A 26,675-nucleotide genomic window follows, 5' to 3' on the forward strand; every position below is an offset into this window, starting at 1 on the left:
CACAATTTGGCAAAATCTCTCCCAAGAGAATCTCCTCACATATCCTCATTCTCAATATTTTTAGTCTTACTGTGACTGGGGGGTTTAAGGGATGCTAAGTAAGTTCACAGCCATTTCCTTCTCTAAATTCTGCATAATGTAGTCCGGAGCCTTCCTCTGGAATTTCACTTTTTTCATGTTTTGGAACCCTGTCAAGACTTCATTTTCATCACTTCGTTAGAGTCTGGATCAACCTAACCAAAGTAGACTTGACTTCATCTCCGCCTCCCCTTCCAATTCACATCTTGGTTTGTTTCCTTAAGAACATTTACCATAATCTGTAGTTATCTCCTTTATTTGTTTACTTGTTTATTATCTGTTTCTTCCTCCAGAATGTGAGCCTCATGAAGGCACAGATCCCGTCTGTCTGGTTTGCTGTTGTATCCCCAGTGCTAGCACAGTGCCTGGACGTGGTAGGCACCCACAATACTTTTTGACAGAATAAATGACTTCACTATTATTTACTCAGAGCCCTCTATTTGCCATCTGTTGGTTGATGTGAAACTCAAATGGGATGTTTGGGAAAATGCTTTGTAAGCTGTAAAGTTCTATAAATCTTAGCATCCAAGTGAGTTAGATATTACTATTTTCCCCTTTGTACAGCTAAGAAAAGTTTAAGTGGTTTAAAGAGAGAAAGTTTAAAGAGTTTAAATGATTTGTCAAGGGGCACACAGGCAGTAAATTGTCAAAATTAGACTACAACCCAGGCCAGTTGAATCTTAGTTCTGCAATTGTGAAGAGTATAGGCAAGAAATTGTAAATCTATTTTTACCTCCCACATTTTGTAATGAGGAAAGCCAGAAGAGCGGGGCTGGCTTGCACTATCCAGATGAACTAGGAGAGGCTAGGAAGGAGGATTGGCCTTGGGTTCTGTTCTAGAGTCTTAGAAAATTAGAACTAAGGGCCATTAGTCCATCTATTTGGTAATAATAATAATCATTGCTGTTAGCAATTATTGAATGTTTTCTGTATGTCAAGCACCATGCCAAGCACTTTACATGAACTAACCTCTTTTATGCTTGCAGCTCTGTGCAGTATGTACCATTATACAGATGAGGAAACTGAAGTGCACAAAGATTAGGACGCTTACTGAAGATCACACAGTTGTGTGGTGGGCCTGGGTTTGCAATTCAGAGTTGGAGCTCCCAACCACTACGCTATCATGCATAGGCCTTAGAGGTTGACATGAAATTATAGTTAAGGCCCTGACACTTATCTGCTATGTGACACTGAGCAAATTACTCCATCTCTCCAGACCTCAGTGTCCATGTAGAAGTGTAGTGATAATAAGCGTAGTCACTAGGTTGTCATAAGGAGAACCTAGATGATATCTGTGGAGACTCTAATGCAGTTTTATATTATATTGTTGCATAGCAAGTACTCAACAAATGCCATATGTTGCCCCCCTTCTTCTCCTCCTCCTGCCCCTCATCACCCCTAACCAAATAACTCAAGTAGTATGGATACTTTTGATGATGATTTATTAAAAGAAGCAATTCTTTTTCCTTCACTCCCACATCCCTTGTAATCTCCATTCATAAGCTTCCATTTTCATCTGTCTTCCTGAGCAGGAGCTCCAAACAATCACATCTTTGAAGATAGAAACTCCAGGAAGGGATGAGCAATAGAAAGGGATGACCCTTAAGATAAGTCTTCATCTGAGAAATGGACAAGAAAGTCATGTGTGAGACTTGCTGTTTTGGGGACCTGGATCCACAGAATACAATTGAGAGGTAATGGTTCCCAGTTCTGGGAATCAATAAGGACCTGCAAAAAGCCAGCAAAGCCAAAGGTGTCCCAAGGATCATGGGTGGATTGGAGAAATAATATGTCCTGAACACAAATGGTTTTTTTTTAAAGTATATGTTGATTCCATTGTGTTTAATACAACTTGATTTATAATCAAAACTTAATCATGGTAGCTTTCAATTATCCTTTTTTTCCCTTCCATTTATTGGCTACTAGAAATAAAGAAACCACTATGTGAGGACCCTGAAATATTTTTACAGGAACGGGGTTCTCATAGGTCAATATGGTGACGTGCATCAAAGGCTTAAAATGAGCATACTCTTTGGTCATCACTTATACTTCTTAGAATTTATCCCAAGGAAATTCATAAGGGCATGTACAACAATTTAGTAATTATTACAGCCGTATTGATGATATAAAGAATAATAAATATATTGAATGTGTATTAATGGATGTTAAGTATATGAGCATACATGATGGACTTCTATGAGGTTATTAAAGATGATGGCATAGAAGCATCTGAACTGATATTAAAAGTTGTTCATTGGGCCAGCCCTGTGGCAGAGTGGTTGGGTTCGAGCACTCTACTTCCGCAGCCCAGGGTTTCACCGGTTCGAATCCTGGGCACGGACATGGCACCACTCATCAGGCAATGCTGAGGTGGCATCCCACATGCCATAACTGGGAGGACCCACAACTGAAAAACACACAACTATGTACTGGGGGGGCTTTTGGAGAAAAAGGAATAAAAATTAAAAATCTAAAAAGAAAAAAATTTCACTAGATTTCTAAGTGAACTAATCAAGAAATCAAGAGAGCTACAAGATGATCTCACTTTTATGTAAATATTGTATGTTAATATAAGGTAGCATGTATTTTTAAAATATGCACCAGTGTCAAGCAGACATCATTTTGGAGTAGGGGATTATGGGTGATTTTTCTCCTTCTTTTGCTCATATAAATAGTCTGACTTCTCTCCAGGATATACTGGGTAAGGAAATTACTTTAAAGGTTTGGAAACCACCATCCTGTGACAGATGCTTCTTTTTCTTAGGAAGGGTGTGTGAAGAGGGAAAGGCCACAGAGAAACAGGCTTCTGTCCCACCCATTTCTGGAAAGTCCCGTCCAGGCCGGTGTACAGCCTGCCTGGCTTGGACAATGTTTGAGGAAGCAGGGAAGGGCCTGATGTTTTTACCTGTCCTTAGACTGAAGCACAGATGTGGCCACAGCCGTTGCTGACACAGCGCTCCTCTGGGCCACAGTCCCAGTCACCGCTGCAGAGCTCAACACAGGCGCCTGCGTTAGAACAGACCAGCTGAAAACCGCCAAGCTTTCGGCACAGGTGCTGGAGAGGACAGCCTTTGAGTAAGGAGCCAGTCCCACGTTTTTTCTTTTGGTTGAATACATAATGTAGTTTATAAATGATAACTCACAGAATAATACTCATTAACATCTTATATATTTCAGTTAAAAACAGCGCAGTCATACAATCCCAATAAAGCAAGGCCTACTTTAACGATGAGGGTGATTGTGGTTGTGGAGGGGAAGTGGAAAGAAACCCCCTTAAATGTCCTCACTTCCCCCTCTGCAGGGAAAGGAGTGGGGAAGGGAGACTCACATTTACCAAATACCGTCGAGGGTGCCTGGCAGTCACCCTGCGCAGTGAGTCTCGATAGCCCCATTTTACAGGTGTGGCGGCTGGGGCTCACAGAGGTGACTCGCCCACTAGTAAGTACAGAAGCGGGATTCAACCCAGACCAAGCTGGCCCCTAGTCCCAGCTCCCTGTGCAGTCCCACATGCTGAAACTGACCCTGACATGGAGAGCACATCTCCTAATAACAAGGAGTCACTCCTGACCTGAGTGCAGGCTCCCCATTTTCCTAGAGCCTCTAAGGAAGTCTTTGAGGATCAATGAAGTAAGTCCAAGAAGCTGGTTAGGACCCTACAGGATCTTCTGGGAAAATGTATGCAGAGCTCTGGACTAATGTGTGCTGTGCTTGGTTGGCTACTCAGTTGTTATCAGGAGGTTACTAGGTGATTCTGTCTCTGGACCTCTCTGGGTCTCTGTTTCCTCACATGTGAAATGGAGCCCTTGGATCCAGCAGGGGAAAGGAAGTTCATTCTCCAGTGTCAACTCCAATCCATAGAGATGGCTGTCAGATGCTGTGTTGAGAAGGCTGGGAGGCCTTGTCCAGGCTCCAAGAGAATGAGTGCTAGGATTGATTAGCAATGTAAGGTAAGGAGGGGGAAAGGTGGGATGTCCACATGGACTTGCAGACCTCAGAGCAGATCAGCACGATTCCCCATATTTCTATTAGCTGTTGTTAGTTTATGGTGAGAGGGTTGAAGACTTCGTGTCCCCACTCACAGCATTTTGGTCACTCATTTTATCCGTTGATTTCTTACTCTGTGTAAAGCACAGAGGAGAGTTATTCAGGAAATACAAAGATATAAGAGAGGGTCATTACCTTCAAGAAGCTTAGGGAGTAACAATAGAGATAAGACTTACGTTTAAAGTACTAGAAATAAGACTGTGAGAAGTGTCCCAAGAGAGGTACATCCAAAGGACTAAAGGGACTCAGAGGAGAGAAGGCATTTCTTCCAATGGGATTAATTAGAAAAGGTGAGTCTTGAAGTACAGGGATTTTTTTTTAAGGCAGAAATGAGGAGGGTAGTAGAATGTTGTGAAGAGAGAAAAGAATTACTAGCTAAAGTTCACAAGGGGAAAATGCAACAGGTTGAGACCAGGGAGAGGCACATGAGTCATGTAGGGCAATAAATTTAACGAGGCGCTTGCACAACCCTGAGAATGAACATCTGCTTCAATTTTGCACCTGAGGCACTTCATCTCGTCACTCCACACCCTGAAATACAAGGAATCCAGGGGAAATGGCAAATGGAAGGCTGATAAATACTAGGGAAGAGTTGGAAGTTGAGCAGGAAAAGTAGGCAGGAGGTAAAGTTACATTAGGCAGATCTTGAGGACCTGAGGAGTGTGGATTTCATTTGGGAGGCCAAGAGAGGGATATGGTTGCAGTTTACTTATGAAGATCATTCTGGAAGGAGGGCAGAGAATGGATTAGGATTCAACGAGCAAGTCAAATCAGAAGGAAGAGAGGGCAGGGAGAGCTGCTGGGAAGAGATTGTGCTGGCCCAAGCATGGTGTAATCAGGGCTGGAAATACAATGTGGCTATGGAGTAAGAGAGGAAGGAACACCTGCAAGAGATGATTTCAAAGAGTGGATGGATTTGGTAATCAGTTTAAGGTAGGGGAAGGAGACCAAAGAAGGAGAGAAGTAAGAGTTGAATGCAGTAATCTTTAGGGAGAAGAAAAAGATCTAGTGAGGAGAATCCAGAAGAGAAGAAAGTTTGAGAATTGATGAAGTGGGAAACAATGTCGGATGCTATAAAGGATAAAGACTTTGGCTCCTGAGGAGACTCAAGAGATTTGTCAACAGGACCTGTGAGAGAAGTTTTAGGAGAATGGTGGGGGCAGGAATGACTATAATCAGTCTTCAAGGGTTTCAGGAATGAGTCATGGAGAAGTATGGGCAGAGAATTAAGTTTAGTTCTTTGAGAATGTTGGTGGTAAAAGGAAAAGAAGAGATTGAGATGATTCATGGCCAGCATGATTAATAAAATATTTTCTTTAAGCCCTCCATTCTGTTTGTAGCAAGAGACAAAGAAACTGGTGGAGAGGGAGACACAGAAGAGATGGAGCCTGGCTGATGAGGGAGCAAAGTGAGTAGTGGAGACTCCAGATGGAAGGATGACCCAGGGAAAGGAGGGGACACAGTGGAGGCAGAAGAAGAGAGATTCTACAGTCAAGTTGGGTCCCTGCGGTGGCTCCTTGACTAGAATATCTTCCCTTCTCTCTTTTCTTCCCCTCCCGCCTCTGCACGCACTGGTCCCTGATGTCCAACTGTCTGGCTCCTTCATTCAAAGAAGAAGGGGTTGCCTTATCCCTGGACTTACCCAAAATATGAAAGGGTCTCACTGCAGCCTGAAGCTCCTGTACCTCCAAGCTGAGGGTGATGAGGGTCACAAGGAGGAGGAGGCCTCCCAACTTCATGTTGCTGTTGGAAGTCTTTGGTAAAGGTGCAGCAGGACTGAGAACAGGAATTTATGCCCTTCCACCCAGTGAGCTGCAATGCAAGGCCAGGGGTGGGAGGGACTAGGGACTCTAGGAGCCTAAGCCCTGCCCAGAAACTGACATTTCTGGAGAAGGCACACCCCACACGGTGTCTACGTGGGGTAATGCCACGTTGTTACCTAAGCAAGACTCTGAGCCAAGGGAACATCCTCCTCTGACAGATGAATAAAACTGCTAAACTAGGAAAACCTTGAATCACTGAGAAAGGATGTGGGGGTGGGCACTAACTTTTATTCTGTACTTTCATTCACTCATTCGTTTTTCAACACAAGTAACAAATGTATTCTCTGGGCTGGTCATGTGGTAGGCATGAGGAATATGTCCTTATAGACATTACAATCTAGGAACTGGGTGCTGGCTGACGAGGGAGAAGTCCACGCTTTCACCTCCCCCCTCCCTGCTCTGGGCCTCAGCACCTCTGGTACTGGGGGCAGGGAGAGGCAGGAGGAGAGCTAGCAGGGATCCACCCAGGTCATGCTGGTGATGAGGAAGTGACCTTGGTCTACTTCTGGCTTGGCTGATTCTCTTTACTGCTGGGCACCTAGGCAGGTGCGGTGGTCTTTGCCTATAGGATACATGTAAGTTTCTCGGGATAGTGTGGCATTTTGTCTTGTCCACCTTCATTTCTGAGAACCCAAGCTCCTGATATACACATTAAGTGCTTCCAGGATGTCTGTCTTCACGCAGTACTGGGGTGGGAGTGGGGCGGTGCTGCAGTAACCAACCAGCTGGGGAGTAATATTTTATTTCCCCTTTCTTGTAGGCATTTCTCATGTAGATGAGTGCTTTTCTGAATCACACACTCCCCTCAGTTCTTTGGAGGAATATGCCCATTTCCCTCCCCAATGACAGCGGGGCTAGGAGGAGGCATGTATAAAATTTGGCCATGTACATGTGTCCCATAAGATGTCTTACTTCATGTGAAATAAGGATGACTGGATTGGGTGGGAACGGCAAGACCAGTTTGCAGCCTCCTAATATGGCTTTGGGGAGATGGTTGACTTCTCTTTAGAAAGTGAGGGGGCTTGATGTTTCATCAGTGGCCTGGTTCCTAATTCTGGTGCTACTGGAAGAGACTCTCCAGTTATACTTAATTTGTTACAGTCCCTGAAATGCCACCATTTGGAGGTCCTTTGGGCAAACAACTGACCTCACTAACTGCTAATACCCCCAGGTGGGATAAGGGGTACAGTTATAGGTTATTTCCAAAGGAATTTTGCAAACTGCCTTAACTCAATCCTGCCTATCTCAAAGCTGACCTTGGGGTTGGTGTCTGATTTCTATAATCTGGTCAGATTGCAGAAATCTTTCTGGTCAGAGCCAGGAAGAAATTTTTGAGATCCTAAACACTGAAAAGTGTACTGTAGTGATATTCTTCATATGTAATTCCAAATGTTCAAAAAAGCTACGTATTTTTTGAAATTGCACAAACTGATAGGCATGTTGAAATTCAGTTTGTTCTTTGTCAATGTCCTCTTTTCACATCTTATTTTGGGTCCCTGTTCTGCTGGAGCCCTCAGCACGTGCTTCGTTGGTCCTTTGGGTTACTCAGGCCTGAGCGGGGCCTTCAGAGCCCTGGCAATGGGCCCCAGGCACTCCCAGCTCCTCCCTTGCTCCTCAGTCCGGGTCCCCAACCACCCAGGCACTCCGGGCTGCTCTATTGCTGCCCCTCGTCAAGGACTTCATGCTTCTCAGCTGCAGTTCAGGCTGCTCCTTGAACTTGGAATTCTTTTCCCTTTCTTTCTCTACCCTATGTAACAAGGCACCAATGTCACCCTCTGTTCTTCCTCAACACTCATCCCTGGGAGAGTTAACTTTTTTTTGTACTTGTCTGGTCATACCACTTAGCACACTATGTTGTAATTAATTTTATTTATTAATTTATTGAGGTCACTTCGGTTTATAACAGTCCCACACCCACTGAGAGCCTTTGCAAGGTGGGGGGCTCATTCTCAGCAATGACTAGTGAATATTCACCTGCCACAAACACCAGCTCTGCTCTTCCCTGTGCTCTGAGTCTAGAGCGTGAATCTGAGGTTGAGGTGACTGGCAGGGACCGCAGGGTAAGATCTGGCACCAGGAACATGTTAAGCGTGTGTCCTCCCACCTAGACATCTCTGTGCTGAACCAGACCTAGAGATGTAGCAGGAAGAGTCTGAGCTCAGGAGCCCGACCCCTGGGTCAGATCCCGACTCCAAGATGGTAGCTGTGGGACTCTGGACAAGTCACTGAACCTTGTGAGGCTCTGTGTCCTCCCCTGTAAGATAAAGATAAAAATAGTACCTGCTCCTCAGTGCTGGGGTGAGAATTCAATGAGATAATTATATTCAGAACTCAACACAATGCCTGGGAGAGAGCAAGCACCCAATAAACATTGCTGTTTTCAGAATTGATGATAGTATTATTTAAAAAAGGAAATCTTACTTACAACTAAATGCACCAGGTCTAAAACTGAGAGTCACCACTGTGTGGCCTTGGGTAAGTCATGCCCTCTCTCTGCGTGAGACTCAAGTTTTCTCAATTGTAAGAAGAGCTGTTAGTTTAAACCTGCACTGATGTGACAGCTTTCCCTTCACATGGACACAAGAGAGGATACTTCTTCTTTAAAGGAAATGAACCTGTGTTCTGGGTATTATTGAGCATTTCTATGCATCTAGAAGGCATCATGGTGAATACAGCAAGTGCAGGAGCAGAGGAGGCCCAGGGCAGAGTGTGAAGTGCAGCTGGAGGGGGATGCTTCGGAAAAGAAGAGGAGAGCCTGGGAACAGATGCAGAGGTGGCACTGGAGATGTCCCCCTGCACTTCTTCATGTGGAATGTCTTGTATCCCCTGCCCTCCCTACTCCCTTCCCCTTCTTCCCATCTTTGTACACACTGGGCCCCTGACATCCTTCCATCTAGTTCCTCTTCCTGATACTAACACACCTTTGCTGCCTGGACTTGCCAATCACCTTGTGAGTTTTGAGGGCAGGCCCTGAGCTCTGTGCTGAGTGGGGAGGGCTGCAAGGAGGAGGAAGCCCCTCATGTCATGTTGCTGAGTGGAGTCTCCATTGGTGACAACACAGATGCAAGAGATGGGCTGCTATTCTGTCTTCCTCCTGCTGAGCTGAGCAGCATGTGGAACCTGGGTCAAGACACGGGGATTTGGAAGCTTAAGCCCTGACAGGCAGCTGACCTTTCTGGATGACCTAGGCCTGTGTTTACCATTGAGTAATAATGTATTTTCAAACAAGTCTCTGAGTCAAGAAAAATAGCTTCTTCTGCCTAATAATCAAGACTATTGAAGACTGGAGGGCACTTTGAATGACAGGGGAAATGGGGTGAGGAGACAGGGACCTGGTATTTGTTGGACACTTTGTGTGCCAGATTTTACAACACACAGATTTTACGCAACGCAGCTGCCTGCCCAGGTAGCATCACGTAGCCTTTAGACTCCAGAGGCATTGCAAGCCACTGTCAGGGGATATAGTGCTATTCTCATAACCTTCCCTTAGCAGTCCCCTCTTTACCTCTCAAAGTTACAGGAGGAGCCAAGACCCATAGGCTTGATTTTAGGGACTGTTCAATCAGCTTGGCCCAGAGTCTGTATAATTGAATCAAGTCTTTTGAATTCATGGTCTCCCAAATGTTAACTGAGATCCTGGAACAAGTCACTAACCAAGTGTTAGGAAACCCTTTAGTTTCGATTCCTAAGGCCCCAACACTACATGTGCTTGTCATTGCGGGAGAGTGGTGAGTACAACACTTGCAGAGTGGTTGACTGGAATTAAATTCCCAGATAAACCTATGTCCTGCATTTTCATTGTTGGAGGTAATATAGTATAAGGAAAAAGAGTTTAGTAGCCGTGAATATCTGGATTTAAATGCAGGTTCTACTACTACATTGGCAATGTGATCTTGACAATTAATCTCTCTAGGTTTCTTCATCAAGAATTAGAGACTACTGGTACTATGAATAGAAGGACTACAATTTAGTTGTCATTACCTTGGGCATCATCCTTTAGACCAGAGGCCAAACAGAGCCCCCAGCAATTGTACTAGCTGCTGAGATCATTCATGTTGGGGTGTGCTAACATTCCGTCCCTTGTCCCCTGCTCAGAGGGTTCCAGTATGAGGTGACGTTCAGGCTACGTAAGTGGCATTAGCTAAGTTCCAGTGTGTGGTAGACCAGAGGAGGCTTGGCTGGAGTTAAGGGGAGGTGGAAGTTGAAGCCAATCACAGGGAAGTGGGAGATGTGCTCCTGGAGGAATGAATGGGGATGGGCAGGGGTGAGGAGGCAGAGAAGCAAGTCCCGACACACAGGGTGGCTGGGATTTCAGCTGTGGAGTGGATGGAAGCTGGATTGAAGAATGGAGTCAAGGCATAGTTGTATGGCAGTTGTGGACTGATCCAGGAGCAAGGGAGACATCTATGATATTGGAGGTAATAATTATGGAAGTGAAATACTTGATTAGATAAGAAGGGGTATTATCCAAAATGTAAATGGAGGGGTTTGACTTAAATAGGAGGAGTGATCATTTTTTCCTTTATTACAGAGGATAAAGCAGAGTCAATGGGTACAAATAGGGAATTTTTGCAGACTTGCAACTATTTTCTCAATGAAGGATGTGATAAGATAGCCACTGAGACCTGCATGGCAGAGTTTAGAGTGAGCTGGAGATTTGAGGAAAGAGAAGAAGTATGAAGTAGTCTCTGAAGGTAGGAAATGAATTTTCTAGGGAAATGTGGTGAGATTTCCAGGAAGTATTGAGTGCCTGGACTGGTCCTTGAATTAGGAGATGGATGAAATAGGTAGGGTGGAGCCAAGTCCCCCCAGCCAACCCCACCTGAATCAGCCAAACTTAGATTCATGAGTCCAGCCCAGATCAGCAGAGTTTCCCAGTTGAGCCCAGCCTAGAATCGTTGACCCCTGGCTGATTCACAGATCTGGGAGAATGATTGTTATTTTAGACCAATGAGTTTTGGTATAGTTTGTTATACATTGTTGTTGTGACTATAAATATCTGATATAAGGGCTAAAGATATAGGGGACAGAGAGGATTTGAGGGGTGATGGATAATGGAAAAGAGACAGATTCCATGGGTTGGGGTTAAATACTTGTTGGAGATGGAGGTACTAATGTAAGTGAGCTAGAATCTTACACAGAAATAGCAACTCAGGTTGGCTAATGCCACAGAAATAATTTTATGTAGAAGAAGGGTAATCTTGGAAACAGTTACCCCATGATTCCTCAAACAATTGCCAGACTGAACACTGAAGCCAAAGTTATTTTAGGTCCTCATCCTGTGATACTGGGGTTCCAGGAATAGAGAGCAGCCAGGAAAAGATAGTAGGAAAGCCCTTTCTCCTCCAAGGTATTAGAATAAAGATGACTTTTGGGAAAGGTCACTGAATGAATTGAAGATTCATTGATCATCCAAATGGATAATGAAGGCTTCCTCCTAAAACACAATGGTAATTATGACACTTTCCAGAAATTCCTGCTCTTTGCTACCAACCAGCTTTCTCTATGTGTCATCCAGACTTCAGTGAGCAGAGGGGCGGATGGGATCCTGACTGTGCTACAGCAGGGACCCATGCTTCCCATAAGCAACTCTCTGTCTTATACTCATGTCTTTTACAGCAGTTTGGCAGGAGTGGCCACAACCGTGGCTGCAGCATTTTTGTTTCCCAGGTCAAGATTCGTCTCCACTACACAATTCAACACAAGGTCCAATAGTTTCTGGAGGCAGTCCTGGACAAGTTCCAGGTTTTGATTTCTCTGAAAAACAAAACAGTCTTTCTAGAACCCAGACCGGTTCTATAGAGGGAGTGGGACCCGGTGTTGAGAGAGAGAGGGCTGAAGTGCCTTGGTCCCTGGTGGACCTTTAGCCTCTTCCCTCCTTGACACCCCAAATCTTCTCCTCTCCCAACCTTGAAGGCACACAGTAGTGTTTTGTCTGCTGGAAAACATACTGATGGCCAGCAGCTGAAGCACTCTGGGAGGAGAGGAGAGACCTTTGCTGCTAACCTCCTTCTTTTTGTTTTTTACTGAATTAGGTAATTAAATCCCAGAACACAAAGAGAGCCAGCCTCCCATCAATTCTATGTGCCTTCAGGTGCTAATTAACACTGAATCCCATAGCCTAGCCTTGCTCCCAGCCTGAAAGAGAACCCAATCCTGTAATTTTTGTCCCCATTCCTGACTTCCAATCCCTCCTACTCTGTTCCCTCACCAGAGGTAACACCTATTATAATTTCTTGGGTTTTATTCTAGAGATAGTCTCTATATCTATCTATCTATCATCTCCTTATTTGTGTGTGTATGTATTTAGATAGTATTCTGAAAGTATTTTTACTTAATGTTTAGATAAATGTCAAGACCATTTGGAATGTATATTTGGCCTGATACATATTTGCCAAAATTTATGATACATATTTGGGCTGTTTACTGATCTTCTCTTTGTATAATTCTTTTATATCTGTTTTATTTCTGTTCTTTATTTTAACATATGGCATATAATTTTATGCTAATTGCAGAGACAGGCAAATAAAAATTTGCACTTCTTAGCATCACAGTGAGTCCTTGTTGATAAGCACACGTAATTACATGAAACACTGGTCTATTCATCAGTAATTTACCTTCAATCACCCTCATCTCTGTAATGTCCTTGCTCTGATACACCATTGGTAGAACACAATCAGGTAGTGAGGCAGCAAAGGTTGTAATCGATTCCACATCATTTTGGCAGAGTTGCAACAATATTGTCCCATACTCTGATCCAGTAGAGATATAAGATCGATTGCTGTATTGTACTTGCATTTGAAATTTCTTCCTCTGCTTTTACTCTGAATGCTTATTTTCTACCAGTTGTAACATCATAACATTGATTGGTGCAAGTAATGTATTATTCACGCCATCTAGTTTAATTCCATAAGTGCTGTCAACATTAGTATTCATTCTAAAGAGATACCATTATGTCAAGAGCTCTCCACATCAGCTTGTCTTGTTTTGAGGAATCTGCCTGGCCCCTAGGCCCAAGCTCCCTCTGCAGTCTCAGATGGTGAAACAGACCCTGCCATGAAGAGCACATCTCCAAATTTCAAGGAGTCACTCCTGACCTGAGTGGACGTGCCTCAGGTTCCCAGAACCTCAGAGTTAGTCTTTGAGGACCAATGAAGAAGGTCCAAGAAGCTGGTTAGGCCCCACAGGGACTTCTGGCAAAATGTATGCAGAGCTCTGGATGAATGTGTGCTGTGCTTGGTTGGCTACTTAGCTGTTATCAGGAGGTTCTCTACCTGATTCTGACCCTGGACCTCTCTGGGCCTTTGTTTCCTCATATGTAAAATGGAGCCCTTGGATCCAGGAGGGGAAATGACGTTTATTTTCCAGTGTCAACTCCAACCATAGAGATGGCTGTCTGATGCTGTGTTGAGAAGGCTGGGAAGCCTTGTCCAGGCTCCCAGGGAAAGAGTGCTAGGATTGATTAGCAATGTCTGAGAGTGTAAGAAGAGGGGCTGGTGGGATGTCTGCGATATACTCGCAGACCCTGGACAAAATCAGTATGATCCCTCATGTCTGTTAGCTGTTGTTAGTTTATGGTGAGGTGGTTGAAGACTTCTTGTCCCCACTCACAGCAGTTTGGTCACTCATCATATCTGTTGATTTCTTACTACATTTAAAGCACAGAGGAAAGTTATTCAGAAAATACAAAGACGTAAGAGAGGGTCATTACCTTCAAGAAGCTTAGAGTCTAACAATGAAGATAAGACTTACGTTTAAAGTACTAGAAACAAAGCCATTTGTGAGAAGTGTCCCAAAAGAAGTACATCCAAAGGACTAAAGGGACTCAGAGGAGAGAAGACATTTCCTCTAATGGGATTAATTAGAAAAGATGAGTCTTGAGGTACAGGGAGTTTTTTTTAAGGCAGAATTGAGGAGGGTAGTAGAGTGTTGTGAGAAGATACAAGAATTACTAGCAAAAGTTACAAGGCGAAAATGCAACAGAGCAGGAATAGGGAGAAGTGAATGGGGCATGTAGGGTACCAAATTTAAAGAGCTGAGTGCACAATCCTGAGAGTGAACACCCTCCATTTTGCACCCTAGTCACCTCATCTCGTCACTCCACACCCTGAAATAAAGGAATCCACGAGGAATGGCCAACGGAAGGCTGGATAAATACTAGGGAAGAGTCGGAAGTTGAGCTGGAAATGTCAGCAGGATGTAAAGTTACAGCAGGTGGATCTTGAGGACCTGAGGAGTGTGGATTTCATTTGGGAGGCCACGAGAAGGATATGGTTGCAGTTTACTTGTGAAAATTATTCTGATAGGAGAGCAGAGAATAGACCAGGTTCCAACAAGCAAGCAAAGTTCAGAAGGAAGAAAGGGGCAGGGAGAGCTGCTGGAGAGTGATTTTGTGGGTCCAAGCAAGGTAATCAGGGCCAGAAATAGACTGTGGCTGTGGGGGTGGAGAGGAAGGAACACATGCAAGAGACAATTACAAAGAATAGATGGAATTGGGCAACCAGTTTAATGTAGGGGAAGGAGAGCAAAGAAGGGAGAGAAGTAAAGATTGAATGCAATAGTCTTAAGGGAGAGGAATCCAGGAGAGAAGAAAGTTTGAGGATTGATGAAGTGGGAAACAATGGAGGATGCTGCAGAAGATAAAGACTTTGGCTCCTGAGGAGAGTCAAGAGATTTGTCAACAGGACCCGGAAGAGAAGTTTCAGGAGAGGGCTGGGGGCAGGAATGACCAAAGTTAGTCTTCAGGCGGTTCAGGAATGAGTCATGGGGAAGTAAAGGCAGAGAATTCAGTTTAGTCCGTTAAGAACGTTGGTGGTAAAAAAAAAAAAAAAAAAAGAGATAGAGGTGATTTGTATTTCACATGATTAAGAAGATATCTCTAAGCAGTCCAACGTATTTGTAGCAAGAGACAAACAAGCTGGTGGAGAGGTAGATGCAGGGGTGAGGGAGGGTGGCTGAAGAAGGGGCAAAGGGGGAAGGGTGGAGAGTTCAGAAGGAGGAGTGACCCAGGGAAAGGAGCGGAGAAAGTGGAGACAGAAGAAGAGAGATTATGCAGTCAAGGTGGTTTCTTGCAATGGCTCCTTGACTAGAATATCTTTTCTTCTTGCTTTCCCTCCTGCCCCTGCACACACTGTTCCCTGATAATCCTACTTTCTGGCTTCCTCATATAAGAAGATGGGGCTGCCTTCTGCTGGACTCAACTCACCCAAACGTTGGAAGGGTCTCACTGCAGCCTGAAGCTCCTGTACCTCTAAGCTGAGGGTGATGAGGGTCACAAGGAGGAGGAGGCCTCCCAACTTCATGTTGCTGTTGGAAGTCTTTGGTATAAAAGCAGCAGGGCTGAGAAGAGAGGAAATTTATGTGCTTCCACTCACGGAGCTGCAATGCAAGGCCAGGGTGGGAGGGACTGTGGACTGTGGGAGCCTCAGCCCTGCCCTGAAACTGATATTTCAGGACAATGCACACGGCACACCATGTGTACACTGGGTAATCACATTGTTACCTAAACAAGTCTCCAAGCCAAGAGAACACCTGACCAATAAATTAGATTCTTAAACTAGGAAAACCTTGATTGACTGAGAAAGGAGGTAGGGATAGGCACTAACTCTTATTCTGTAATTTCATTCATTCACTCATTTTTCAAAGTAAGTGACAAATGTCTTTTCTGGCATGAGCTAGGCATGAGAAATATATCCTTACAGAAATTACAATTTAGGGACTAGGTGCTGGCTGGCGAGGGAACATTCGGCTCTTTCATTTCTCCCCTCCCTGCTCTGGGCCCCAGCACCTCTGGTACTGGGGGCAGGGAGAGGCAGGAGGAGAGCCAGCAGGGGTGTTCCGAAGTCACCTGCTGGTGGTGAGGAGGTGACCTTGGTCTCCTTCTGGCTGGTCTGATTATCTCTACTGCTGGGCACCTAGCAGGTGCCGTGGTCTTTGCCTACAGGACACATGTAGGTTTCTGGGGATAGTGTGGCATTTTGTCTTGTCCATGTTCATTTCTGAGAACCCAAGCTCCTGATAAACACATTAAGCTCTTCCAGGATGTCTGTCTTCTTGCAGCACTGGGGTGGGAGTGGGGCGGGGCTGCAGTAACCAACCAGCTGGGGAGTAAGATTTTATTTCCCCTTTCTTGTAGGCATTTCTCATGTAGATGAGTGCTTTTCTGAATCACACACTTCCTTTGTTTTTTTGGAGGAATACGCCTTCTTCCCTCCCCAATGACAGCGGAGATGGGGGTGGCATGTATAACTTTTGGCCATGTACACTGCGGCACATTTGATGTCTTCCTTCATGTGTGGTAAGGATGACTAGGCTGGTTGGTAATGGCAAGACCAGTTAGCCACCTCTTAATCAGGCCCTGGGGAGATGGTTGACTTCTCTTTAGAAAGTGGGGGACTTGAAGTTTGAGCAGGGACCCTGGTTCCTAATTCTGGGGTTACAGAAAGAGACTCTCCAGTTATACTTAATTTGTCACAATCCCTGAAATGCCACCATTTGGAGGTCCTTTGGGCAAACAACTGACCTCATACAATACTAACACCCCTAGGTGTGTTAAGGGGTACTGTTGTAGGTTATTTACAAAGCAGTTTTGCAAACTGTGTTAACTCAATCCTGCTTATATCAAAGCTGAGAGTGGTTGGTATCTAATTTCTGTAACAGGGGTCAGAGACAGAGAGAAACTTTTAGAGGTCCTAAACACTAAAAAGATTATTGTGATATTCTCCATGTGTAATTCCAAACTTTCATAAGTTTTAAATCTGCTAGGGCCCGCCCCTGTGGCCTGGTGGTTAAGTCTGGTGTACTCTGCTTCAGTGGCCTGGATTTGGTTACCAGGCTCAGACCTACACCACTCGTCAGTTGCCATGCTGTGGTGGCAGCTCACAGACAAAAAGAGGAAGTTTGGCAACAGATATCAGCTCAGGCTGAATCTTCCTAAGCAAAAAAGAAAAGACAAGAAAAGAAAAAAGCTAAATATTTTTTGAAATTGCACAAACTCACAGCATGTTGAAATTCAGTTCATTCTTTGTCGATGTCCTCTTTTCTCATCTTATTTTGGGTCCCTGTTCTGCTGGAGCCCTCAGCACGTGCTTAGTTTGTCCTTTGGGTTACTCAGGGCTGAGTGGGGCCTTCAGAGCCCTGGCAATGGGGCCCAGCCGCTTCCAGCTCCTCCCTTGCTCCTCACCTCGGGTCCCCAACCACCCAGGCACTCCAGGCTGCTCTATTGCTGCCCCTCGTCAAGGACTTCATGCTTCTCAGCTGCAGTTCAGGCTGTTGCTTAAACTTGGAATCCCTTTTCCCTTTCTTTCTCTGCCCTATGTAACAAGGCTCAGCGCCAATGTCACCTCTGAAACTTTCCTCAACCCCTATCCCTGGGAGCTTTAACTGTGTTTTGTTCTTGTCATAGCACTGAACACAATATATTGTAATTAATTCTTTTATTTATTTATTTCTTTATTGAGGTCACATTGGTTTATAACATTCCTGCTCCCACTGAGAGCCTTTGCAAGGTGAGGGGCTCGTTCTCAGCAATGACGAGTGAATAATCAGCTGCTCCAAATACCAGCTCTGCAGCTCCCTGTGCTCTGAGTCTAGAGCGTGAGTCCAAGGTTGAGGTGACTGGTAGGGACCGCAGGGTAAGATCTGGACACCAGGAACATGTTAAGCGTGTGTCCTCCCACCTAGACCTCTCTGTGCTGAACCAGACCTAGAGATGTAGCAGGAAGAGTCTGAGCTCAGGAGCCCGACCCCTGGGTCAGATCCCGACTCCAAGATAGTAGCTGTGGGACCCTGGACAAGTCACTGAACCTTGTGAGGCTCTGTGTCCTCCCCTGTAAGATAAAGATAAGAATAGTACCTGCCCCCCAGTGTTGGGGTGAGAATTCAATGAGATAATTATATTCAGAACTCAGCACAATGCCTGGAAGGGAGCAAGCACCCAATAAATATTACTGTTTTCAGGATTAATGATAGTATTTTTTAAAAAGAAAATCTTACTTATAACTAAATGCACCAGATTTCAGCCTCAAAGTCACTGCTGTGTGACCTTGGATAAGTCAAGTCCTCTCTACGAATAGGACTCAAGCTTCCTCATGTCTAAGAAGAGTTGTTAGATTAAAACTGCACTGATGTGAGAGCTTTCCCTTCACATGGACATGAGAGAGGATTCTTCTCCTTGAAAGGAAATGAACTCGGTATTATTGAGCTCTTCTTACATGTGCAGAAGGCATCATGGTGAATACAGCGAGTGCAGGAGCAGAGGAAGCCCAGGGCAGGGTGGGGAGTGCAGCTAAGGGGCGAGCTTTGGAAAAGAAGAGGAGAGCCTGGGAGCAGATGCAGAGGTGGCACTGGAGACGTCCCCCTGCCCTTCTTCAAGTGGAATGTTTTTGCCCCCTGCCCTCCCCACTCCCTTCCCCTTCTTCCCATCTGTGTACACACTGGCCCTCACTTCCTTCTATCTGGCTTTTCCTTCTGATGTTAACCCACTTTTGCTGGCTGGACTCGCCAATCACTTTGCCAGTTTTGAGGGCAGCCCCTGAGCTCTGCTGAGTGGGAAGGGCTGCAAGGAGGAGGAAGCCCCCATGACACGTTGCTGAGTGGAGTCTCCATTGGTGACAACACAGATGAAAGAGATGGGCTGCGATTCTATCTTCCTCCCACTGAGCTGGGCAGCATGTGGAACCTGGGTCAAGACACGGGGATTTGGCAGCTTAAACCCTGACAGGCAGCTGACCTTTCTGGATGACATGGGCCTGTGTTTACCATTGAGTAATGATGTAGTTTCAAATAAGTCTCTGAACTGAAGACTGGAGGCCACTGTGAATGACAGGTGCAAAGGGGGTGAGGAGACGGGGGCCTGGTATTTATTGAGCACTTCTGTGTGCCAGATTTTACAACATACAGATACACAAATCTTTTACATATATAGTTTTAAATAATATATTTAATTATATAAATATATTATCTCCACCCTTTTTAAAGATAAAGTCCTCTCAGGGGTCATCTCCACTTCACACCGGAGGAGACAGTAACTCCCTGGGTTACACAGCTTCTTCATTACCCAAGTCTTCCTGACTCCGAATCCATGCTCTCTCCTCCGCGTGACAGTTTATGCCCTTCCCTTCCACACTCTCATTCACAAGATTTCAGATCCAAACGTTAATATTACAGGATTCAGGCCTGTCTAGGAACAGGTACTAGTATCCTCTCTTTTTCTCCCCCCAATCTCCGCAGAACTTTCTAGAATTCCTCTTTCGGTCACACTATCTGAAATGCAAACAAAGAGAGATTCCTTTGGGTAAATAAGTGTCCAGCCATATTCTGATGCGGGGAAAACCCCATACCTGAGTATCATAACATTTTTCCTCCTTCTGCCTTGTGCAGAATCCCTAAGCCTTCCCTTATTATGGTCTCAGAAATGTTGATTCACCTTTTAATTACAAGTTTTGTTGTTTCTTTTGCAAAGCTGTTTGGAAGAACATTCATTTTACAAAGGGTGACTCTGTGGAATGTTGGTCAATAAGGACAGGTCTGTTCAACCTTGGCCACAATCGGGAAGGCCAGCCTCTATATGAGCGGCAGACTGACTGACCAAACTCGTTTCTTCTTCCTGAGAGCACAGCAGATTACAGGTCCCAGCTTTCCTTGCAGGTACCTATGGCTGTGAGACTGAGTTCTAGGCAATGGAATGTGAGCAGAAGCGCTGTGTACCATTTCTGGGGCGAAGATCCTAACTCCCCTCCCCCACCCCTGCACATTCCTCCATTCTCTCCTTCCTGTTGCTAGGCTGAAGCACATACATAGGCAGATGGTCCTGGAAGCCAAGTGTTGTTGGTGGTGAATACCACAAGATAGAAGGAGGCTGAACCCCAAATTTCCACTTGGAGGAAAGCTGCCTGCTGTTCAAGAAGACCCATTTTGGATTTTGTACCAGGGAGGAATAAAACTCAATTGAGTTAAGCCAGTGAGATTTAGGGGGTTTATTTTTTGTAGCAGCTAATTCATATAATGTGAACTCTAGTTAGTCAAATCACTTTTGACAAATCAGTTTGATCCCTCTCTCCCATTCACCTACCCCTCCCCATGACTGCATTCCTAAAGAGAGTGGATACTCTTTGGGAATTCTAATTTCTTGAAGTCAGTATTAATTTTTCCTGAATAATGGTGGTAGTGCAGCTGTTATAGAATAGTATATATTTTTTTCTTTTCTTTTTTGGTTGAGGAAGATTGGCCCTGAGCTAACACCCATACCAATCTTCCTCTATTTTGTATGTGGGGTACCACCACAGCAAGGCTTGATGAGCGGTGTGTATGTCCACACCTGGGATCTGAACCCACAAACTCTGGGACACCAAAGCCAAGTGTACAAACCCAACCACCATGCCACTGGGGGACCCTGGAATACTACATTCTTATTGATTTAAGGCATGCCAGCCCAGGCTGTAACTCAGATGTAATTTTATTCCTTCTTTACAGGCTGGTGAGGCTCAGGACTTTGGGGTTACAGCACTGTGCATTTGATTGGCACAGGAGAAGAAATATTTGAGAGCCCTGGGATTTCAGCATGAGACGGAGGTAGTATAGGATAGGAAAAAGAACGAGTTTTGGAGCCCTGAAAATCTGGATTTAAATGCGGGTTCTACTACATGCTGGCAATGTGATCTTGACAATTAATCTCTCCAGGTTTCTTCACCAAGAATTAGAGGCTGAGAATGCTCAACTCCTGGGCTGTTGTAAGCATGAGGAAATAATGCAAGGAAAGTGTCTAACACCTAGTGATATATCAGATAAATATTTTCCTTCTCCTTCCGATGTGTTCCTTACCCTCAGTTAGCTTTTAAACACCCAAAAGCCAAAAGCTATTGTTTACAACCTCTATGGAGCACTGGTACTATGAATAGAACCACAATTTAGTTGTCATTACCTTGGGCATTGTTCTCCAGACCAGAGACCCAACTGGGCCCTCACCCACTTTACTAGCTCTTGAGATCATTAGTGTTGGGGTGTCCCAGTGTTTCCTTCCTTGTGCCTTGCTCAGAAGGTTCCTGTATGAGGCGAGTTTCAGTCTATGTGAGTGGTATTAGCCAAGTTCCAGTGTGTGGTAGACCAGAGGAAGCTTGACTGGAGTGCTGGAGTGAGGGGAGGTGGCAGTTGGAGCCAATCACAGGGAAGAGGGAGGCGTGCTCCCTGAGGAGAGAATGGGTTTAGGGGTGAGGAAGTGGAGAAACAAGTATGCATCTGGGATTTCAGCTGTGGAGTGGATGGTAGCTGGATTGAAGCATGGAGTCAAGGCATAGTTGTATAACAATTGTGGACTGAACCAGGAGCAAGGGAGACATCTATGATACTGGAGGTACTAATTAGGGAAGTGAAGTCTTTGATTAGATAAGAAACATCCAAAATGTAAGTGGAGGGGTGGACTTAAATAGGAGGAGGGATCATTTTTTCTGTTATTACAGCGGATAAAGTAGAGTCAAGGGGTACAAATAGATGGGGATAGAATAGGAGGGAATTTTTTCATACTTGCAACTATTTTCTCAGTGAAGGATGTGAGGGGATAGCCAGCGCAACCCGCATGATGGAGGTTGGAGCGAGAGGCAGATGAGATGGAGACTTGAGGAAAGAGAAGAAGAATGAAAGAATCATCTTGGAAGGTAGGAAGTGAATTTTTTAGGGAAATGTTAGATTTGGTGAGATTTCCAAGCAGTATTGAGTGCCTGGGCTGGTCTTTGAATGGAGAAGGATGAAATGGGTGGGGTGGAGCCATGTTACCCCTGCCAACCCCAGTTGAATCAGCCAACCTCAGACGCATGAGTGAGTCCAGCTCAGATCAGCAGAGTTGCCCAGTTAAGCCCAGCCTAGATCCATTGACCCCCTAGCCAAATCACAGATCTGGGAGACTGATTGTTATTTTAGGTCAAAGACTTTTGGGGTAGCTTGTTATCCATTGTTATTGTCACTATAAATATCTGGTACAGGGAGTAAGGATAAGGGAAACAGAGAGGATATGAGGGGTGATGGATAATGGAAACATTCAGGTTCCATGGGCTGAGGTTAAATGCTTGTTGGAGGTGGAGATACTAATGTAAGTGAGCTGAAATCTTACATAGAAATAATGACTCAGGTTGGCTAATGCCACAGAAATAATTTTATTCAGAAGAAGGATAATTTTGGAAGCAGTAACCCCGTGATTCTCAAACAATTGCCAGAACTGAATGCTCAAGTTATTTTAGATCCTCATCATGTGGTACTGGAGTTCTAGGAATAGAGAGCAGCCAGGAAATGTAGTAGGAAAGCCCACTCTCCTCCAAGGTATTAGAATAAAGATGACATTTGGGAGTGGTCACTGAAGGAGGCTAAGGTTCCTTGATCATCCAGACGGTAAGGAAGTCTTCCTCCTACAACACAAAGGTAATCATGACACTTTCCAGAAATTCCTGCTACCAACAAGCTTCTGTGCTGCAAAGGCTGGCAGGGACCCATGCTTCCCGTAAGCAGCTGTCTATCTCATACTCACGTTTTAAACAGCGATTTGGCAGGAGTGGCCACAACCATTACTGCAGCATTTTTGTCCCCTGGGACAAGACCCATCTCCGCTACACAGTTCAGCACAAACTCCAGCACTTCCTTCAGGCAGCTGTGGACAGCTTCTGGGTCTTGATCCAACTGAAAAAGCAATCAGTCTTTTTAGAACTCAGACTGGCTCTGTAGAGCGAGTGGGACCCGGTGTTGAGAGAGAGAGGGCTGAAGTGCCTTGGTCCCTGGTGGACCTTTAGCCTCTTCCTTTCTTGACACCCCCAATCTTCTCCCTCTCAATCGTCAAGGCACAATGTATTGTTTTGTCTGCGGGAAAATGTACGGATGGCCAGCAGCGGCTGCATCCTGGGAGAAGAGGAGATCACATACATTGCTGTTAACTCCTTTCTTTTCATTTCTTCTGGGCCTAGATAATTAAATCCCAGATCACAAAGAGAGGCAGCCTCCCGCCAATTCTATGTGCCTTCAGGTGCCAATTAACAGAGTTCCATAGCCTGCCCCTGCTCCCTGCCTGAATGAGAACCCCAATTATGTAGTTTTCCTCCCCATACTTAACTTCCAAACCCTGTTCCCTGTCCAGAGAGAACGCCCATTATAAGTTCTTGGTTTTCCTTCTAGAGATAGTCTATCTGTCTATCTATCTATCTATCTATCTATCTATCATCTATCTATCTGTCATTTATGTGTACGCATATTTTGATAATATTCTGAAAATATTTTAAATTCATGTTTAGATAAATGTCAATACCATTTGGAATGTATATTTGGCCTGTTACATAATTGGTTAAATTGAAGATACAAATTTGGTCTGTTTTCTGATCTTTCCATTGTGTAACTTTTTATATTTATTTCTGTTCTTTGCTTTATCATATGGCATATAATTTTATACTAGTTGCAGAAATGGGCCATTAAAAATTTGCGATTCCTAGCATCACAATGAGTCCTTGTTGATAGGCATGCATAGTTACCTGAAACACAGGCCTATTCACCAGTAATTTACCTTCAATCATCATTGTTTTTATGTCTTTCCTCTGATACGCTTTTGGTAGAACACAATTTGGCAGTGAGGAAGCAAACATTGTAATCGATTCTGCATCATTTTGGCAGAGTTGCAACAATATTGTTCCATACCCTGATCCAGTAGAGATATTAGATGAATTTCTGTATTGTACTTGCTTTTAGAATTTCTTCCTCTGTTTTTACTCTGAGTCTCTATTTCCTACCAACTTGTAACATCATGACATTGATCGGTGCAAGTAAGGTATTTCATACCATCTGGTTTAGTAGCATTAGTGCTGTCAGCATTAGTATTCAGTCTAAAGAGATATCGTTATGTCAAGAGCCCTCTGCCTCAGCTTGTCTTGTTTTGCAGAACCTGCCTGGCTCCCAGGCCCAGGCTCCCTCCGCAGTCCCATACGGTGAAGCAGACACTGACATGAAGAGCACATCTCCAAATTTCAAGGAGTCACTCCTGACCTGAGTGGAGGCTTCCCAGGTTCCCAGAGCCTCAAAATTAGTCTTTGAGCATCAGTGAAGTAGGTCCAAGAAGCTGGTTAAGACCCTACAGGGACTTCTGGGGAAACGTACATAGAGCTCTGGATGAAGGTGTGCTGTGCTTCAGTTGGCTACTCAGCTACTATCAGGAGGTTCTCTACCTGATTCTGACCCTGGAGGTCTCTGGGCCTTTGTTTCCTCATACGTAAAATGGAGCCCTTTTATCCAGGAGGGGAAATGACGTTTATTCTCCAGTGTCAACTCCAATTCACAGAGATGGCTGTGTGATGCTGTGTTGAGAAGGCTGGGAAGCCTTGTCCAGGCTCCAAGAGAAAGAGTGCTAGGATTGATTAGCAATGTCTGAGAGTGTAAGAAGGGGGCCTGGTGGGATGTCTGCAATGTACTTGCTGACCTTGGACAAAATCAGTATGATCCCTCCATGTTTCTGTTAGCTGTTGTTAGTTTATGGTGGGAGGGTTGAAAGCTTCTTGTCCTCACTCATAGCAGTTTGGTACTCACTATATTTATTGATTTCTCACCACATTTAAAGCGCAGATGAAAGTTATTCAGAAAGCACAAAGATGTAAGATAGAGTCATCACCTTCGAGCAGCTTAGAATCTAACAATGAAGCTAGGACTTATGTGTAAGGTACTAGAAATAGCAGTTTGTGAGAAGTTTCCTGAGAGAGGTTCATCTGAGGGACTAAAGGGGCTCAGAGGAGAGAAGATATCACTTCAATTGGATTAATGAGAAAGGTGACTCTTGAAGTACACGGACTTTTTTAAGGCAAGGGGAGGTGGTAGAGTGTGGTGAGGACAGAAAAGAATTACTAGCAGAAGTTCCCTAGGGGAAAATGCAACAGGGTGGGACCAGGGAGAGATGCACGAGGCTCATAGGGTACAAAACTTAAGAAATGGCTTGCATAACCTTAGGAGTGAACACTTTTTTCAATTTTGCACCTGAGGTGTCTCATCTCCACACCTCTCAACCTGAAATACAGGGAATCCAGGAAGAATGACCAATGGAAGGCTGGATGAGTATTAGAGAAGAGTTGAAAGTTGAGCAGGAAAAGTAGGCAGGAGACAAAGTTTCAGTGGGCAGATCTTGAGGACCTGGGGAGTGTGGATTTCATTTGGGAGGCCAAATGAGGGATATGATTGCAGTTTGCTTATGAAGATTATTCTGGTAGGAGAACAGAGAATGGACCAGGATTCAACAAGCAGGCAAACTTCAGAAGGAAGGGAGGGGCAGGGAGAGCATCTGGGAAGCCATTGTGCTGTCCAAGATGGGGAAGTCTGGGCTTGAAATACAGTGTGGCCATGTGGGTGGAGAGGAAGGAACACACACAAGAGACAATTTCTAAGAATGGATGGAATTTGGCAACTAGTTTAATGTAGGGGAAGGAGAGCAAAGAAGGGAGAGGAGTAAGAGTTTAATGTAATACTCTTTGGGGAGAAGAAAAAAATACAGTGAAAAGAATCCAGGAGAGAAGAATGTTGGGAGATTGATGAAGTTGGAAACAATATCAGATACCTCAGAGAGTAAAGACTTTGGCTGCTGAGGAGAGCCAAGAGATTTGTCAATAAGACCTGGGAGAGAAGTTTCAGGAGAGTGCAGGGGGCAGCAATGACTATAGTCAGTCTTCAAGGGGATAAGGAATGAGTATGGGGAAGTAAGGATGACAATTCAGTTTAGTCCTTTGAGAATGTTGGTGGTAAAAGAAAAAAAAGAGATTGAGATGATTCGTGTTTAACACTATTAGGAAAATATTTTTTCTACGTGATCCAATATATTTCATTCAGGAGACAAACAAACTGGTGGAGAGCAAGACACAGGGGAGATGGAGGGTGGCTGATGAGGTGGCAAAAGGGGAATAGTGGAGAGTCCAGATGGAGGGGTGACCCAGGGAAAGGAGGGGAGAAAGCGGAGGCAGAAGAAGAGAGATTCTGCAGTCAAGGTGGGTCCCTGCAGTGGCTCCTTGGCTAGAATATCTTTCCTTCCCTTCTTTCTGCCCCTGCACGCACTGCTCCCTGATAATCCCACTTTCTGGCTCCCTCATTCAAAGAAGAAGGGGGCTGCCTCTTGTCTGGACTCACCCAAACGTTGGAAGGGTCTCAGTGCAGCCTGAAGCTCCTGTACCTCTAAGCTGAGGGTGATGAGGCTCACAAGGAGGAGGAGGCCTCCCAACTTCATGTTGCTGTTGGAAGTCTCTGGTAAAAATGCAGCAGGGCTGAGAACAGTGGAAATTTATATGCTTCTGTCCACTGAGCTGTAATGCAATGTCAGGGGTGGGAGGAACTAGGGACAGTGGGAGCCTCAGCTCTGCCTGGAAACTGACGTTTCTGGAGATACACAGCATGTGTACCCTGAGTAAATGCCACGTTGTTACCTAAACAAGTCTCCGAGCCAAGGGAACATCCTCCTCTGACCAAAAATTAAGACTCCTAAGCCAGGAAAGCCTTGATTGACTGAGAAAGGAGGTGGGGGTGGGCACTAACTCTTATTATGTATTTTAATTCACTCATTCATATTTCAGAACAAGTAACAAAGTCTTCTCTGGGCCAGGCACATGGTGGGTATGAGGAATACATCCTTATCGAAATTGCAATTTAGGGACTGGGTGCTGGCTGGCGAGGGCACAGTCCACTCTTCCACTTCTCCCCTCCCTGCTCTGGGCCCCAGCACCTCCAGCACTGAGGGCA

General features: G+C 44.8%; 2 long non-coding RNA genes across 2 annotated transcripts; both read right to left on the bottom strand.

The window, feature by feature from the left end:
- Positions 1 to 1,503: 1,503 nt before the first annotated feature.
- LOC103555243 (uncharacterized) lies at positions 1,504 to 6,029 on the bottom strand. The gene is made up of 3 exons (XR_545969.2): positions 5,765 to 6,029; positions 2,984 to 3,084; positions 1,504 to 1,697 (listed from the first exon to the last, which is right to left on the bottom strand). It is a non-coding gene; the product is annotated as an uncharacterized lncRNA (long non-coding RNA).
- A 16,042-nt stretch (positions 6,030 to 22,071) lies between these two features.
- On the bottom strand, positions 22,072 to 26,263 carry LOC103555242 (uncharacterized). Its single transcript, XR_011523726.1, has 3 exons — positions 26,070 to 26,263; positions 22,459 to 22,607; positions 22,072 to 22,339 (listed from the first exon to the last, which is right to left on the bottom strand). It is a non-coding gene; the product is annotated as an uncharacterized lncRNA (long non-coding RNA).
- Positions 26,264 to 26,675: the final 412 nt, after the last annotated feature.

Source organism: Equus przewalskii, chromosome 10, assembly GCF_037783145.1.
Source record: "Equus przewalskii isolate Varuska chromosome 10, EquPr2, whole genome shotgun sequence".
In the NCBI taxonomy this organism is placed as follows: Eukaryota; Metazoa; Chordata; class Mammalia; order Perissodactyla; family Equidae; genus Equus; species Equus przewalskii.